Below are 6,000 nucleotides of genomic sequence, written 5' to 3' on the forward strand. Positions count from 1 at the left end.
TAGGTTCCAAACCGTGTTGTCATACATGGACTGTATTTCGGATCTCATGGCCTCCAGCCATTTATCAGAGTCAGGCCTATCCATTGCTTCCGCATAGGTCATCTTCAGTGTCAAAAACTGAGATCTCGTGCAGTCCCAAGTACCTCTCGGTTGCATGGACTGTTCTTATTGACCTACGTAGCACTTGTTCTTCTGGCTGTCGAACTTCATCCACAACAGTGTGCGGATTTAGTTCTTCTTCAACTTGCGTTGAAGCACTTGAGCTCGGGACTAGAACCTCATCCATAGCTACTTGTGGACTTGGTACTTCCAGATGCTCATCAGCCAAAAAATCAAGAGGTGGGTTAATCTGATCTAGTTCAGATATTGTATTGTGTGATGTATCTTGAATTTCTTCAAGTATTACATTACTCCCACTACTTCCTTTTGCGAGAAACTCGTTCTCCAAAAGTATACCATGACGAGCAACAACCAATTTGTTCTCGGACTGGTAATAGAAGTAATATCCTTTCGTTTCCTTAGGATATTCTACGAAAAAGCACTTGTCAGATTTGGGACCAAGTTTGTCAGACGTCAGGCGTTTGACAAATACTTCGCAACCCCATTTTTAAGATAAGACATATTTGGGATTTCCCAAACCATAACTCGTATGGAGTCTTTTCAACTGACTTGGATGGAACCATATTTATAGTTAGTGCGGCAGTATCTAGTGCGTGTCCCCAAAATGATTTTGGGAAGGGTGGCGTTACTCATCATGGAACGAATCATGTCCAGCATGGTTTGTTTCATTTTCTTGGCAACACTGTAACATTGCAGTGTTCCTAGAGGTGTGAGTTATGAGACTATCTCACATTCCTTTAAGTACATTTTGAAAACCATAACTCAAGTATTCGCCTCCACGGTCCTACCGTAATGCCTTAATACTTTTGTTCTGTTGATTTTCTACTTTAGTCTTAAATTCCTTGAACTCGTCAAAGAATTCAGACTTATGTCTCATGTAAGTCAATACTTTCATGAAACGTTTTGAGTCTTTTGTTATTGATGTTAAACACGGGGTTTTTCATTTCTAGCATATAAAGACCATTTAACAAGTAAGATGATACATAATATGCCTCATTTTTATAAATAGAACATCTATTGTCCTTTTATAACAAACGAGAAACCATTCATCTCTAAACACGAGATTGATATGATATTTCTAGAAATGGTAGGAACAAAATAGACATTTTCTAGTTCCAGAATAAACCCGCTAAGCAAGTACAATTCTATCCTACCGACTGTAACGGCTGCAACTTGTGCTCCGTTTCCAACTCGGAGTTGTACTTCCTTATTGCGTAACTTCCTCTTAGTGCGTGCATATTCGTGCAAATATGAGCACATGATCCAGTAGCCAGTACCCAATCATTAACAGAGGTCGCAACATTAATTTCAATAACATAAATACTTGAGACTGAGACTTTTGAGACATTCTCAAAATTCATATCTCCAAGACACTCTGGGCAGTTTCTCTTCCAGTGACATTTGCTATTGCTAAAATAGCAGTCAGAGTTAGCAGAAACATTTATCTTGGGAGAGTTCGTTCCTGGAACCAACTTCCCTTTGCCTTTGTACTTAATCGCCGTTTTTCCCTTTTGCTTTCTTGATCTTCCTCCCACCTTCTTGGATCATGAGGACATGAGAGCTATTCTCGATGTCTTTATCAGTGATCCTCAACATCCCTTGGGGCTCCTGCAAGCTCTTATCCAACTCTTCCTTATGGCAGTTCACAATGAACTCCGAATAGCTGGGAGGAAATGAGTTCAGGATAACTTCCGTGGCCAACTTGTGGCTCCACGGACAGTTAAGCTCCTCCAGTTTCTCATCATCGCTTGTCATACGAAGCGTGTGAGTACTGACAGAGCTGCTCTCTACTATTTCAGCAGGGACCGGTGTATTTAGGATATATTCCTTTTTCTCACGCATGTCTACTTTTTCGAGTAAGGAGCGTAAAGAGAAAGACGTTTCTTTAGCCATATTTCTACAACGTTTAAAGTAAAGATTTTAGCTTTGTTCATGTAATGTTTTATTCAATGAATAAAACTCCCACTGCAAATTTGTTCTATTCCCGTTTGCAGTAGGACCAAGATCCATGTTTTCACCAATAACCAAGGCAGTGTATGCATATCATGGCTATCAGTTATCTTAGGTAAGCAAACATGCTAATCACAACTCTTTGTGATTCTTAGTTTCGTTAAAACATCACGTGTATTTAACGAAGACTTTGCCCCGAGCCCAAAACTGTTTTGGAAATCATCGGTAAGTAACCTCACTCTATTTTGTTTTGTTATGTCGGACATAACCCTCGACCACCAAAGGTAAAAGGCGATGTCTACTGAGTAGTTTAATCATCAACCAATGAACAATGGTTTGAGAAGGATAGAGTGGGAAGGGCATACTACTTAATATTTAATGGGTTGGTGTTTATGCTTAACAGTGCCAGCAATCTTCAAAGGGGTATGTCAGAAAGAACAACTAATGTGATTCTATTCGTATCTTTATAGCGACCTCTTTCATATGCTTCATTAAGCAGTCGTGGAAAGGAAGTCTTGAATGTGAAATGTGATCTCCATTTCCTTTCTTATCTTATGTTAGAAAGAACGATTAATGTGGTTCTATTCGTATCTTTATAGCGACCTCTTTCATATGCTTCATTAAGCAGTCGTGGAAAGGAAGTCTAAAATATCGAATATGATCCCCATTACTTTCTTCTCTCAGCATATGTAAGAATGACTAAATGTGATTCTATTCGTATCTTTATAACGACCTCTTTCATATGCTTCATTAAGCAGTCGTGGAAAGGAAGTCTTGAATACGAAATGTGATCTCCATTAGTTTATGTTCTTATTAATACCTCTTTGATACGCTTAGCTTTGTTAAGCAGTCAGTTCATGTAACTGACTTTGGACACGTGAAAGTCGTCTGCCAGAAAGACAACGGTGAGTTTCTTCACAAATCTTTCTTTGACATCACGTTCTTTCACGGTTCCTTTGAAAGGAATAAATCTAATTTATTCAATTCATATCAAAGTAGTAAATCTAATTTACTTATATACGGGAGCAAGTCAGGTATATTTCTTTCAGTTTTAAAGCAGTAAATCTAATTTACTCTAAGCTGTAAATCTAATTTACTTATATACGGGAGCAAGTCAGGTATATTTCTATCAGTTACCAATTCTTTATTTTGCAGCTATGCTCAGTTCTTATTTATACCATTTAAAGCACATAAACAATTTATATGTTTTAAAATCAGATATTCTTTTCGGTCCATAAAGCAATTTGGTAACGTGACAAAGTTCCTTTTGGGCCAGCCATTAGGACACGTGAAAGGGGCTCCCAGGAAAGATCGGGGTCACAAGGACCGCTAAGACTCAATCTTTCCTAGACAGAACCATCTCTTTCTTGTGTGGAAATGACAGCTCTTACTCAGGTACTTTATTGCTTCATCACATTCTTCGATGAACTTTACTTATCCGAAATTGAAAGTTTTGAAAACGAAAACATAAAGAAAGCATAAAATCCTATTTTATCTTTCTCGGTCGGAAAACCGATCCAAGAAATGTAAAAGTTTACATTTCATAAGAAAGCATAAAGAAAGCTTAAATCTAATTTAACTTTCTTAGTCGGTAGAACCGATCCAAGAAAATCTCATTTCTAATCGGTTTTGGACTTAAGCTGCAAATGTAAGAATTAAACTGATATGCGGTATATGCACCTAATTTGCATAAGTTATAACTTTTAGAAAATCAATCAGCGGGAGAGCCTTGTGCTCTGATACCACTGTAGGGTTTTCGGATACCACTTTTGGGGTTTCGCGGTAACCAAAACCCGTTTAGGCTTAAGGTGCGGAATGACCGTAGAACAAAAATTTCTACAGCCAACTTAAGCTCAGGATTAAACAGGGTATGTCAGGAAACTTTCCAAGGCGGTCCACCTTCAGTATTCCTTTGGCATCAAAACCCAATTTAATCCTTTTACAGATCTAGATCTCCATGATTGATTTCTAAAACTTTAATCTACTTACAAATTAAATAGATTAATATAACATATTTATACCTTGTTTCCAAATCACAGTTGGAATGCAGACCGAGCGAGTAGAGCCTCACCAGGGAAGGAATCGACTCGAAACGGAGCATCAGACGTCTGATGCCTCTATCGGTTGTCCACCAGGAATAACCGGAGAGCGGTTTATTTCTTCTGCCAGAAGTACCGTAAATCGCGGAATTCTGCAAAAACACTATTCACGGGGAAAAGACGAAAACCCGTAAACACGAATTTTCGGTTGCTCAGTTTCATCAATATGCAAAACTGACATACCGCGAAATTCGGTAAAACACTATTCATCGATCCCGTAAATATTCTCCACAACAACCCGCAAGATTATACGTCAACTACGTATAACTTTCTTTTCTCAACCGAAACACTATTTGGGAGAGAAACCGAGAAATAGAGAAAATACCGATCCGATTCTGCACGAAACGGTATGTGTGAATTGGTGAATTTCTCTCTACCCCTCCACCCCTATTTATAGTGTTTAGATTCGGTTGCAAAAGACCAAAATGCCCTCCAAGTTCGGCCTATTTACAAGATATGCCATTGACACCTCATCCTTTTATATGTGAAATGACCAAAATACCCCTTCCACACCCTTCCACATCCTTCTCCATGCTTCTACACATGCAAGGTGGCATAGGTGTGAAATGACCATTTTGCCCTTGTGGATAGGATTGATGACATGTCATCTGCATAGGATCAATGACGTGTCATGCGGATAAGCTCGAATCTGAAAAGACCCGAATGCCCTCGGCCCGAACACAAATAATATTCGTATAATTATTCTGAACAATTATATATATATTTTTCTTTCGATTATTTGTTTCGGTATCGATGACATGTCATCTGGATAGAATCGATGACGTGTCATGCGGATAAGGTCGAATCTGAAAAGATCCGAATGCCCTCGGCCCGAACACAAATAATATTCGTATAATTATTCTGAATAATTATATATATTTTTCTTGCGGTTGTTGTTTCGATAATTTATACAATGTGTCATGCACATTTATAAATTAACCGGTTAACTTTTATACAACGTGTCATACACGTTTATAAATTAACCAATGTTTTTGCTTGTTATTTTTACATAACAATTATAATTTAATTATAACACGTATAATTAATTATAACCATCTTATCATTGATCATAACCAATTTATAATCAATCAAAATAAGATTCTCCGATTAACTCCTATATGGTGTGACCCAATAGGATCTGTGTTATGTTGGTAAACAGAGTTAAAACCATTTTAACCTCTATAATCATGAGCGGCATCTGGCAACACATCATGACCATCCAATTACACAGATGATGCTGTACTGTACAATATCACGATCCAGTAAACAATTTACTTATGTCTGTTCCTCTGTCTCATAGCCATCAGATCAGTTTCAAGGTAGATGTGTGTCATCCTTGCTAACTGAATCTTTTCTTGATCTTGAGCATATTATCAAATATGATTACTCTTGTAATCATACCGCGCGCTGATAATCTTACTCTATCAAGGGGCCCAGTGATGCTATAACTCGTATAGAGATACGAGGGACAAGTAGTACTTTTGGTAGACTATCACTTCCTCAGCTAAGCTATATATATCGAAAAGCTACCGTTATGACTGCTTTTTACGGACAGCGTTAGATAGCAATCACACATATATATTTCTTAGTGGGAACGATAAATACCTCATACTTTAGAACTTTGACACTGAATGAAAAACATAAATGACACGAACACAATTCTATTTAATGTTTTCATTCGGGGTCTGTCAAATACCATGTTCCTTGAACATGTATCTATGTGATTAAAATGACATCTCGTGTCAAATGGTTTGTAAAACTTAACCATCTTTTAATCCACATACTAACCTTATAGCGGTAATTAGTGTTCCTGCTAATTACCTTGGTTAGT

This window comes from Carex rostrata, chromosome 5, assembly GCF_964058835.1.
Source record: "Carex rostrata chromosome 5, lpCarRost1.2, whole genome shotgun sequence".
Taxonomy (NCBI): Eukaryota; Viridiplantae; Streptophyta; class Magnoliopsida; order Poales; family Cyperaceae; genus Carex; species Carex rostrata.